A 13,442-nucleotide genomic window follows, 5' to 3' on the forward strand; every position below is an offset into this window, starting at 1 on the left:
CCGTTTAGGGAGTTTATATAACCCATCTGTGGTGTTCAGATCATTGTATTTGCCATCTTGTTTCTCCCAGATGGAATGCACTGGAGGAACCTCCAGGGTCAGTTATTTTTTGTCAAAGTCCAAATTTCTTGGTCAAAGGTATTGTCTAGGTCCAGTCTCCAGAGAAAATAATAAAAAATACCCCCCAACAATAATGATAATAAGTAAATGAAAATATTTAAGCGTCCGGTGGTCCAGATTTGGCCCATGGTCTGCCTATTGACTACTCCTGCTCCATCCTATGTGGCTTTTGTATGCTTAGAGACTACTATAGAAAAAGCTAAGGTAGACAGAACAACTGTTCTTCCTCAAAAAGAAAAGGAGGACTTGTGGCACCTTGGAGACTAACAAATTTATTTGAGCATAAGCTTTTGTGAGCTACAGCTCACTTTATCGGATGTGGAAAATACAGTGGGGAGATTTATATACACAGAGAACATGAAACAATGGGTGTTACCATACACACTGTAACGAGAGTGATCAGGTAAGGTGAGCTATTACCAGCAGGAAGTTGTTCTTGTCAACTGCTGGAAATGGCCCACCTTGATAATCACTACAAAAGGTTCCCCCCCCCCCCCACTCTCCTGCTGGTAATAGCTCACCTTACCTGATCACTCTCCTTACAGTGTGTATGGTAACACCCATTGTTTCATGTTCTCTGTGTATATAAATCTCCCCACTGTATTTTCCACTGAATGCATCCGATGAAGTGAGCTGTAGCTCACGAAAGCTTATGCTTAAATAAATGTGTTAGTCTCTAAGGTGCCGCAAGTATTCCTTTTCTTTTTGCGGATACAGACTAACACGGCTGCTACTCTGAAACCTGTTCCTCCTCAGGCACAGATGGCTAGGAAGGGGTTAAATAAAAGGGCTTTGACAGCCTGAAACTCTCACTCACATTTCCCCCTTAGTATTCTGTATAGCTGCCTTAGATTCTGGGGCATCTATGTAAGATTCTGGGGTGGGAGAATGGCCCTTCCTCATAGTGCTTCTGTATATGATCCTCTTAGAAAAAAATATGCCTGAGGCCTTTTGAGGGGAAAAAATCTCTTCAGATTCCTGGATCTGGAGACGCAGCTAGTTCTGGGATGGGGCAAGGCTGCAGGCTTCACCCACTGGATAGGGGCATCAGGATAACAGCCACCCAAGTGAAAGCAAGATCGTTATTTTCTCTGCTAGAGCAGATGCCCTGTAAAATTTCACTCCACAGACTAAGAGTCACTGATTCAGCAGAGCTGCTCCTTGCTGCTTTTGGACCACCGTACTCGGGCACTTCTCCTCATTAGTAACCATTGCTTTGATGTTCCTGTGAGGAAGACGGGGAGGCTGTGGAATACTTTGCCCCCTCTAACAAAGATAAGTCCCTGGCTGCAGTAGGGACAGAGCTGTCCTACATTTGTGGCCATAAACCTGGTACCTTTTTAGCTTTGGGTTGGACTCTGTTCTGCTGAAAGCCAGAGCCTCACAGACCCAGTTGCAGCAACTGGCCCAGCAGCTAAGGAATTGGGGGAAAAGTACCAGGAAATGTGCTGAGCTGACTGCCTGGTCAAACTGAGAAGAGTCACCATCAAGCTCAACCTGGTGAACTGAGGAAGACATACACATACTCACACGCAACTTACCACCTTGAAGCCAGTGTGTCATAGCTGAGGGCAGGCAGATAGGTGGAACCACCTTGGTCTCTTAGAGCCTTACCATCCAGGGTTTCTCTGAGAAACTAAAGACTTGTATGGTCATTACCAACTTGCTTCTTTCTTCCACGCCCAAAAAGAATCCATACACATCTGCCTTACCACACCCTCACAGTCCACCTGCTTAGCTGCCCACTGCTCCTTAGGCACCAGTTCATCCTCCCTCATTACACATACCCACTTTTATGCTCGTTGCCTTCACACTTTGTGCTCCGCCAATTGTATACAGTGCAATTGAATATGAGATAGTCTTAAATGTTTTTCATTTACAACTATGCATGAGGCTACATGTTGTAACGCAGAGCAGAATTTGGGCCTTAGTGTGTAAATTGGTTAAGGGATTTCTTAGAGCATGAGAGGGGGACTAGCTTGTTAACTTGTCTCCAGTCTGCTAGCATTCTGCCCTCTCTGCTACTCCTGATGCTGAGGTAAACCTGTGGGTCTGGTGGGCAAAGAAGGGATCAGGAAACTTCAAATAAAAGTGAAGTAGCTTGAGGTACAGGTGACTGCTATAAAAGGAGCAGGAGAGAATTGCTCTCACTCTCTGGAGATGAAAAAGGAAACAAGCAGTGCGTGGGGAGGACAATCAAGAGAATGCAGGACCTGCCTCCCTATGTCTAACATCTGGGTTGAATCTACAGGCTCCAGGCTTTTTATGTAGATGTTAAAGTTTACAAGAGTCATGTGAAACAGCCAGATGATTATCAGAGATTGAAACATAGGCTGTTATCTTTAGCTTAGAGGCTGCTGAAAGGTGGTGTTCTGTGTAAAGCAGACACAGCCCCTTCTACACATAGGGTTCTAATCTGAGTTTCCACAACCTGCTACTGACAACGGTTGTTTGGGATTTGCCCTGCACAGGCATAATCTACTTTGCTGTGTAATCAGGAATCTTTCATCTCACATGAAGAGATGAGTTTCCTGATTCAGCTCCTCCTCCTAGTTTCCACCCTCACTCCCACCTCTAAGTTTGTCTCCCTAGCCTCCCTTCTAAACAGTTGCTAATTAACTGCACGTATGTTAGTGCATCACACAACAGGTGGCACAGCATCTTGCTCTATGATTGGCAGGCTGCACTGGATGGAACACAGGACTGAATTATCTAATGCTCACGGCTGCTGTCAGATTTACAGTCGTTATAGGAAGTACTGGGTGAAGTGGAGTAGGCCAAAAGAGAGGAAGGACACATTGGAAATGGAGTGTGCTCCCCTACCCCAAGATTGTGACAGTTTGAGTAAGGGACTTACATATGAGTCAGCAGAAGGAGGAGAGGTGAAATTATTTTTGAATTTTAGAAGTCTTTTAAAAAGACTACAAAGATACTCACTTGCTGGGTTTAAACTTCCACAGTACTTTCCCCAAGATTTAGGGATATTAATGTTAATATCCTGGCCAGATTCTAATTGAATCACATTCAGTCTACCCAAACCCCTCCTTCTTACACAACAGATTTCACTCCAAAGCATTTCACAGTGCTTCACAAGCAGAGAACTTCACACACCACTGAAACAGTGGAGAGTAACGCTACCAAATAGGTTAGGACAGGAAGTGAAGCATACTGTATTCAGTTGAAGCAGCCAGAGAAATTTAGGGAAGGAGAATATATTTTAAATCAGTGGTTTTCAAACCATGGGTCATGACCTGGGACTGGGTTGCGGAATGGGAGGGACTGGGTCACGGGAACTCTGGTCAGCACCACCGACTGGGCTGTTAAAAGTTCCGTCAGCGGTGCTGCCCGGCTAAGGCAGGCTAGTCTCTACCTGTTCTGACATTGCGCTGTGCCCCGGAAGTGGCCAGCAACAGGTCTGGCTCCTAGGCAGGGGAGAAGGGGGCCACAGGACTCCATGTGCTGCCCCCACCCTGAGCACCAGTTCCCCACTCCCATTGGCCTGTTCCCCAGCCCAGAGCCCTGACCCCCTCCCACACTCCAACCCCAAACCCATGCCCCGAGCCCCCTCCCACATCCTGAACCCCTCATTCCCGGCCCCACTCCATAGCCCTCTCCCCATCCCTCTGCCCCAGCCCTGAGCCACTCCCAAACCCCTAACCCCTCATCCCCAGCTTTGTTGGGTCATGGACATCAACAATTTTCTTCAACTGGGTCGCCAGAAAAAGAGTTTGAAAACCACTGCTATAAATAACCTCCGTCTCCTGCTAAATATTATTTGGGTAAACACCTCTCCTCTACAGAAAAATGCCTCCCGTGTGTGTGTGCAGGAAATGCTGTGCACCATCCCTCTGTGAGCAGCCAGCTGTTCACCTTTTGGTGTGTGTTAGGGGCCCCAGGACCCTGTATCCCAGTTTAGAGAGACAGCTGTATGTATGAGGAGTCCTGGAACACTGCACCATGGGTCAAGGCCCAATCGTGCTCCCACTGAGTTAACAGTTTTGCCAGCATGGGGGAGAAAGGGTAAAATTCAAGGGAACATAGGAGAGCTCCCAGGAGAAGAGAGAGAATGAGAAGGACCAAGAGAAAGAAAAGCATCACTTTAAGTTAGTGAATCAAGAAATATTCAGAAAAAAATAATACAGAAGAAGAGAAACTGGAGGGCAAGATAAAAGGATAATAAACTCTTGCCAACATCTATTCACAGTAATAGATTCTCACAGTGGTGAAACCAACAGCTATTTTATGTACCCAGAGAGAGTGGCATATCATGAACATTTTGTCATACATTGCCTGGCTAAGAAATTGGAAGGTATTCCTCCATGCCCCTTTCAATCCCAGGTGGCAGAGCCCCCTCTCCTCACCTGCACCCATTTGTAGAGTAAGAGATTGAGATTCAACACAGAAATGACACAAACAGACTCTTCTCAAACAGTTTAATAGCAAATAAACAAAGGAAGGTACCACACTTGGCATATACAAAATGACTTGTTGGTGTGTCTGTGCAATTAAAACAGCTTTAAGTTCCCCATCGGGACAAAAAGAAAAAAAAAATACACACAAAGGAAGAAAATTCCTTTAACACATACTCGCTCGTTCCAAACTTGTAACAAATCTTTTCATGTTTAAATCCACTACACAAACTCTGCGATCAGATCAGAAAAGCAACATGTGCTCCTCTGCTTTTAAACCTTTAAAGTAAAATCCATAATTTTCTACAGAGTACAACACAATTTCACACAAGAAGACATTTTGTTTTGCAAATCAAAACAAGAAAAGGAACAGCTCAAACAAGGTAAAGAAAAGCATTTCTACAACTGAATCACGACTTTGAGTTGATTAAATCCTGTTACTGCAGAACAGACTCTACATTTGGTCATAGTGGCAAATTGTTTTCTTGTCACATTGTGAATCACTTTACATTGTTTTCTAGTAGAAAAGGCAAAAAACTGTACAAAACCCCTAGTGTTAAATACAATGTTTGTACCAATAAAAAAGCCCACAGGTTTGTCTCCAAAATGTAAATTTTCTTTTTTAAATTATTCACAAAAAGCAGCCAAAAATCAGAAAGGCAGCTGCTGCTCCACTGTCTCAAATCCATTAAAACCACCACAGAACAATTAAAACAACCAAAGGGAGAAAAGGAAGGAAAGGAAAGGAACATCCAACGTTTGGCATTTTGGTTTTCTCCAGAGATTTTTCCACAGGTTTCCCCAGAGTTCCTCATGGAACTGAATGCACATTGTATAGAAATGTATTGGCAAAATTACTCAATACACTGGGGAGGTCTCAGAGCCCCAAATGACAGATGGCCTGATACATTCAGACTGTGGGGCTAACAGCAGCCATCTCAAAATCCTATCTCAAAATGAGTCTCTACCTTCTTCTCATACAGCCTCGTCCCCCAAGTCCCAGATCTATAAATCACAGCCAAAAATAAATGTACTGAGAAGTAGTGAAATCCGCAGACAACTCTGGGATGGGAAAGAATAAATCGTCTCATTCCCTTTTCACCACCCCAAGCACAGGGTAACCTACACAGCCAGGAGATCAGTCTCACATCCTTTGCTCTTTCTAACCTCTCTCCCCCTAGGATTTTACCTCATATTCTTTTCCCACACTAGGGTCCTTCACCAACTCACCTCCCTTAGTGACTAGGGTCTCGCCGTAGCCACAGTCTTGCAGGTGCTTCCAAGTGCCAGTTTCTAGCCATGCAGTCTCACAGCAGATGGTTTGCAGGGCTAGGGGAAGCCAGCTGCCCTTAGAATAGTAACCTGTCCTGCAGGGCAGGAACAGAAACTGCTTGACTCTTTACCCAATTAAAGACTAAACAAAAACAAAAACAAAACAAAAAAACACCCCACCTCTATAGAGATTCCCCAGCTAAGGCCCCTGAGAAGAGGACCTGGGGTTGGTACCCTGTTCAGGTAACAGCGTAAGAAGCTGTTGTATTGTGCTTGTCATTTGGGGTAAGAGCCAGCAATTGCATGACCAGGCTTACAAAGGCCTTCTCTGGGATAGTCTGAACACTCTATTGCCAGTGCTAACCTAGAGCCACTAAGCCTCCCTCCACCATCTCATTGACAGTTTTAAACTGGGGCTGAACCTCACAAAAATTTTGCCCCAAATTACATAAAATAAAATTTAAGAATGTATGAAGGGAGCCCCAGTTCCCTGGAATTTTAGAAGCAGAATTACTGCAAATATCCCCCAACTTACCTGCTTCCCATCTATCCTGGTCTACCATGCCTACTAAATGCCTACTAAATGCCTACTAAAAACAATGCAACAAACCCTACTCCTGGGAGCCTCTGACAGTTATGGAGATGGAACAAGGCCCAGATGCTGTGTCAGGCAGACAGTCTAAGTGCACAGGTAGATGCCTCAGGTGGCATCTGATCAGAAATTTGTCACACCAAAAAATACCAATTTAAAAGGATACCTTTGAAACCCAGTAAATTGCTCAGTTTTTGCACAAACTATAGAAAACAGAGAGGTGAAGGTGATATATTCGAGGGTGTGAAGAAAACAGCAGGAAACATGCACTATCTGAGTTTGGAAGAATAAAACTAAAACAATCACATTTTGCTGAGGAGATTGTAGTTACAAAAACAAAACAAAACAAGCATGCTGGAGTTTAACAAAATACAACATCAACTTGGATCAAATTTTCACTGCAGACAAAGGCTGATAACTACACAGGAAAGGAAAAAACAGTAAGTGCCAGGGCAAAAATGCCACTACAATCAGGAGAAAATATAGTTCAAGTGTTTTGTGCTGATGCCACTCAAGTCAGAGTTTGAACTCATAAAAATACATGCTATCTCCTCAAGCACAGAAACCATTTCAGCAAAATGTGACCAGAAGCCTCCTGAAAGTCTAAGTCGCATCGATCAATTGACTTTTTTCTTCAGAATTTTGTTTTTAAAACTAAGCACACAGAAAAAACTAAGCCGAGAAAGTGACTGGCTGTATGTTCACAGAAATACAAATACTCCACGAGGTATGCTAGCAAGGCTGCTCTGAAGACAAATTACAAAGAATCAGAATCACAAAATCAAGTGGTTATCTTACGAAGTTCTAGAAAAATAGAATTTTTTTTTATATTCAAATGCAAGTTTAAATATTCTCCTTCAGCAGTCTTTCTAGCAAAACCAATTTGGCAGCACAAACACAAAAAAAAACAAACAAAAAAAAAACCAAAGAAAGAAACAAACATAATAAAAATACACATCAGCATCAAAGGTCAACACAAGGTCAAAGGTGAGAGTTCAAGCATCAGAGAAGCTGAAGAGACAAGGATTTGGACGATGTACTTGAACGCCACATCGACATGCTTTAGGCACAACGATGAACAAACGGCAGGAATCTAGAAAAAAACAAACCAGAAAGAGGGAGACCCACTGAGTTACACAGAGCAGTACATCCAAACAAGGAGAGAGAGAACAGGAATGGGCACTGTACGATGAGACCTCTTGGGGAGGGGAGTTGACAGGGAGGGCAGCACATGCCAACGATGGACAAGTAAAAGTCAAGGTACATGGAGGACACCAAGTAAACATCAAAATGCCAGAAATAAAATGGAAGCAAAGGCCTGGATTTCCCTTTGGACACTGGTTTTGTGGGACTGTTGCGCATTCACCTTTGCCCCATGCCCAGTGTCCCTGCTAGCTCTGCTTGTGAGAAAGACAACAGAGCAAGCCCCACCCCAGGAGCCCACCTCCAAAGATACAGCTCCAGGATTAACACCCACTCACAGAAATTCAGACAGCAAGAGACAGGACAGAGGACACGGGGGTGGTTCACAGGTGATTTGACAGTTGAGACCTTTTTATGTCTTATCAAGGGAAATGCTTAGGCAGTGGTAGCCCAGGAAATCCATGCTCTTTGCTTCAGCTCCAGTCCCTTCCCATCCCTTAGGAACCCACAAAGTGGGAGAGTTGGTTGATTTTAGAACCAAATGAAAAGACTGTACAAGACAAATAAGCGGAACCAAAAACCCCACACAATACAGAAGAATTCCTTAAGACTTGTCCTAGCTGAGCCCTTTTCACACAGTTATACCTGGGCAGAAATTTTCCTTTCCCAACCCTTTCAATAGAAAGCCCCCTGCACTCTGATTTGTGAGAAAGGGATTCTGGGCACTGAGAAACTCTACAGTCACTGTTGCCAGTTTGGAAAACTGGAAGATATTTTGTCTGAACCTTTCTTGAGCAGACTTTTCAGATCTGATGGGATCCCTACCAAGGGACGCTAACAGCTTTGCTGTCTTCTCTTGGCTACCAAACTGCAAAAGCCTTTTAGAGGGAATGTGGAAAGTAGAGGAGAAAGGGAGGTATCTTTTAGGATTCCACTTTACACCCAGTTGTGGTGTCATGTCCTTCAGTCTCTCAAAACTGCTTAAGCGTTGCTGGTGAGTGATGTGAAGCTTTCAGTATCCCTGTGAGTGAACCTGATGATTCCACAGCACTTGCAGCTAGCTTGAGGAGCTGAAGGACCCTCCTCTGAATAATGGGGCAACAAAAACATGTTGCCACAGGCTGGCTAGCACTGGTGGTTTGGGTTTTCTCCCCATGCTTACCCTTCCGGAGACAGAACTGAGCAAGGAGACTGAGTGAAACCTCAGCTAGCAAGAGACACTGCAACATTAAACATTATTTCTATAGTTCTAGCTTTTTTTAGGTGCTTGGCAAACAGCTACAAGGACCAGGTCCCTGTCCCAAAGAGCTTACAATCCAGAAAGGCAAAGTATCAGTGGAGAAATGGGGCATGGGAAAGAACAAAAGCTAAGGTTTCAAATGACATTTAGCAGACATCATAGGAATTCCTAGTGTGGTTTTGTCCTTTTTTTTGGTAGATATTTTCAAATGTCTTCTCTGCCAACAATTTTGAGGGAAAGACTGATTCATTAGAGGCCTTTTGGAAGAAGTGTCTAAAGGAGAGATTTGGATGAAATACTGGAGGGGTGGCAGGTTGGGGCAAAACACATAATGACATAAGGAAAGGGAGACAGTTATTTCTGTGTCCTTGTTTCTCTCTCACATTAGTGATCGATAACATAATACTGAAATTTTTCTGCATTCCATATTTTATACTTTGTAACATTTCCGCTTAGTGATCCACAACATCCTTATATTTGTTTACATCAGGAAAATCCAAATGTACACTGTGACCATCTGCGCTCTTGATTTGTAATTTTTTTGCTGTGACATTGTTCAGGTGAAATAGTCATGTAAAAAAGGTGTTTCACTGAGCTGTTTTTAGATTGCTGCTGATTTTTGGTTTTATTTCAGGAGGAAGTCAATGGGTTCACAAGTATGCAGAATTCCCTCTCCTCTTCTATACAGCTATCAACAAATGGAATTGCCTGAGTTAATTCTGCCTTGCACATAGGCCAGTTTCCAATATACATTTTACTGTCTAGATTAAGGGGTTTTTATTTAAGGATTTAATTGCCTGGTTGGAATTTCCCATGGTGATAATTGTATTTTCCAGATAGATTTAACTTGTTTGATCTATTATCTCATCATTAAAACATAAAAGATATTTCCAACAATTGTTTCGGACTCTTTTGGAAAGTTCTAAGCCTAAGCAAAATGAGGGTTGATTTTAATGCATATTTATCAAAAGCATTTTCTAATAAATGCAAGCTCTGCATGCTGGTAAGATAACTAAGCTGTAAGAAGACATCTAATTTTAGACTCTTATTTAGGTGCTGAAGAATCTAATCAGAGTAGTCTTGCTACAGCTGTAGATATTAAACAGTATCAGGCTAAGATCAATTACAGCCTTACCTAATTCTTTGCTTTTAATATGGAATGCCAAGTAGAATCCAATGTCTTCTGAAGTCTGCAAAGCAGGCAAAGACTTCCCCCTTGTTTCTATGATGCAGATTATTTACAAGGATCTGCAGAGTACACCTGCAGTCTGGAGTTCTGTGGTTCAACAGAAATCATACTGGATTTTGTTGTAGAATCTCTTTGGAAAATCCAGATTCTTTAGATTATGAGCATACAAAATACTTTGCCCATCTGGCTACTTAAGCAAATCCTTCTGTAGTTATTTGAACAGAGTCAACTCTTATGCCAATATCAATGTAACATTAAGACATTTCAGAGAAGTGCATTGATTATAACCAACTTAAGTATTTTGAGATAGCTTCCAATATTTAAGTATTTCAGAATGGGTCAAGTCTGTCCCAAATAATTTTGCCAGTTTCAATTACGTAAATTCTTTTCTTCTCCCTTCCAGTCTCAGCTTTAATAATCTTTGGTAGCATACAAAGTTTTTGTTCTGGGGACAGTTTCTCATTTGGATTATTTCTAAAGAGTAGTTCAAAATGATTTTACCAGATTTTTGTCACAATGGGCTGCTAATTCAGAGTGTGCTTTTATGTTTAGTCAATTTATTCCAATGGTCCCCAAAACAGCTGACTGATTTGATTTGCAATAGAATGAGAGCATGAGAGTGATTAAAAAAAATACAGGATTTCCTGCCAAATTGTGAGGAAGAAAACTCTGTTCAAATCTGGAAGGAATGAAGGAAGAGGCAGAAAACCCTAGTCTATAGCAGCTGCCACCAAGCAGAAATAAACACACTTATTTTATACAATCAGCTGCACTGCGCAGCAAAAAAACCTTCACCAGTCAGAGACTTGATGCATTTATGAACTTTGGCACCACATGCCTGGACACACCAATAGACTGAATGAAGCTGAAACAGACACACACTTAGGGTCTGATCTTTAGCTGGTATAAACTAGTGTAGCTCAATTACATTCAATGGAATTGCATCAGTTCAGAGACGCTGGGGATTAGGCCCTTAGAATTTAACCTGCATAGATTTGTGTTGGCAATACTTGCGTTATAGTCATGCCAGTAAGGCACAAGAGCTAGCCCAGGTTAGGCTTCTAGTAAAGATAATCAAATTATCTGGGAAGAGTCATAGGGTTAAATTCATCCCTGGCATAAATGGGTGAATCTTCCACTTAAATCAATGGAAGTTACACCTGTCTACAACAGGGCAGAGTCTGGTCAGTACCGGAAGCATAGTAACAGGATGCAAAGGCTAAAGATATAAGTACAGGGCAACTGAAATGACTACTTAAAGGAACAGGCCCATGTCTGGGGTCAATGGGGAAATGGAGCAAGGGTCTCAGCAGTATGTAGCATACTATATAAGAGTGACTGTAGAGACCACAGAGTACAGCTATCCCCCCTTCAATGCTTCACAGCATTAATCCTTCCTCATTTAGCAGTTAGTCAGCCTGCAAACAGGCCACTGAAAATCAGTAGTTTCAATCATGCACATCATTGTATGTGTAAAACAATCACATTCAGGATTCTACAAACCCTGGCCTTTTTTCCAGTGAAATAATTTAAGTAATAAATATTCTCCACCCTGGAGCGGTATAAAACTTCTATAAAAATAGAAACAACATTCTTGGTTACAGCAGGTCATGCTTGGAGCGGTTGCTCCCAATCATGATCTTTTTTCTTTTCTTCTTCTTTTTTTTTTTTTTTGCAAAGTATATTTATAAAATAATCCCATTATGACCTTAGCGGCCTTAACACTCCAACACTTTCTTCTCAGAAAACCAGGACACATCTCTCCCAGTGCACAGAATTCAAGTGTACACGGTTCACCTAAGAGTGTGTGTGTGTGTGTGTGTGCGCGCGCGTGTGTGTTTATAGAGACCCAAATAGTCAACATGAAAGGGTACCATATGCCAGCATAAATGGGAATTTGGCAGTCTGGGCATTTAACCTTTTGTCACCACAATATTCTCTGTATAATACTGACAATTTCTCCTACCCATCTGCCAGGATTACAGACAGGTTGGCACCAAAAAACTATTTGAGTTTCAAACTCATCAACAAAAGGGCACTTTACCCTGGTGCTCTGATGCTATGGGTCAGGCTTTATATTTATGAGGTTTAAGAGTCCAGGGGACCCAGTCCCTGGATATGCCTGACTTTCCCTATGGACCATAACAGAGTATCTGTAAACACATGCACATTCTAAACAACATTTCAGGGGCTTATGGCTCCTCCTGCTAGAGTAGAGAAGGAAGTAAACACCCTGTGTCTGACCACACATGCTTCCTACTTAGGAGCCAGCTCCCAAACACAGGATTGCAGTGTTACTTGGTGGGCTGAGAAAAAGCATCACTCCAAATTGGGAACATAAAGGAGAAGAGGAAATAGAGAAAATATGAGGTAAATGGAATCTCTATTAAAGATATACAGAAACTGTAAACTTCCCATGTGACAGAGGTGGATTTTGGTGGTTAGAGCACTAGCCTCTACTGTGACTCCTTGATGTGCTTCAAGCCAGAGTCTCAAAGGGGCTTTGAGCCTCCTAAAATCAGTGTATACAAAAGCCCCTGTAACACACTGGCAAATTCACAAATGTGCAAAGAACGTGTGTGTTCAAGAGAGGGGAGTGTCTGCTCTTCCTTCAACATACTGGGTGACAGCCACTGCCAAAGGCAGAAGAAGACTGGGTGGTTCAAGGGTCTGCTCTAGTACACTCACCACTTTCAAGGAAAACTGCAGTGTAAAAAGTAAATCTAATTACTATACCAAATCACATCACAGAATTACTAGTGAACAGGAAATTGCCTTTGGAAAAGAGTATGACTGAGGAAGTAGCTCCCACTTGGATGTGCAAGGCAGCAGAAACCTCAGAAGCTGTTGTAAAGTATGCTGTATTATTTGTTGTTAATTTAATAGCTTAATAATAATAAATTAGCATTTAGATTGTGCTTATTGAGTATTAATTCAAACACCTGTGAGATGGGCATTATCATCATTGTACAAATGGGAAAACTGAAGCACAGGGACGGGAAGAGATTTGACCAAGGTGACACGAAGTCTGTGGCAGATTTGGGATAAGAACTCAGGAGTTCCTGGCTTCCAGCCCCAAATTTATTCCTCCAGACCACAGTGCCTCTCTAAGCCCTAGCACAATTCCCAGCTGATAAGTCAAGAGTAAGATTTCCTAAACACTGGGAAATTCAATTAATTATTCAATTAATATGCAACTCTAGATGGACTATGAGGTTTTCTGGGCAGGGATATTGTCTAAAATTTTTTTATAAAGTGCTGTATACATTCATGGTGCAACAATAAATACCACTTTATATAGTAAAATAATCACTGCAGTTTTCCTTTAACCCATTAACCTCTTTTCTCTTTTAGATTTTTCACATCTCTAGAGACAGATTCAGCTAGGAAATTCCCACAGAAGACATTTAACTAAGGAAATACCAGAGCATGGGGCACGGCAGAGGCTACATGAAGTCTGCTCCTTGCCCATCTCAA

General features: G+C 42.3%; 1 protein-coding gene across 5 annotated transcripts in view; it reads right to left on the minus strand.

Moving 5' to 3' along the window:
• Positions 1-4,536: 4,536 nt before the first annotated feature.
• Positions 4,537-13,442, minus strand: part of CELF1 (CUGBP Elav-like family member 1) — a 104,063-nt gene continuing 95,157 nt past the window's right edge. For all 5 annotated transcript variants that reach the window (XM_084631156.1, XM_084631155.1, XM_084631154.1 and 2 more), the window contains one exon: positions 4,537-7,486. The gene's annotated coding sequence lies outside the window, so the exon portion shown is untranslated. The remainder of the gene's footprint in view (positions 7,487-13,442) is intronic.

The sequence above is a fragment of the Lepidochelys olivacea genome (assembly GCF_965140295.1).
Source record: "Lepidochelys olivacea isolate rLepOli2 genome assembly, chromosome: 6".
NCBI lineage: Eukaryota > Metazoa > Chordata > Testudines > Cheloniidae > Lepidochelys > Lepidochelys olivacea.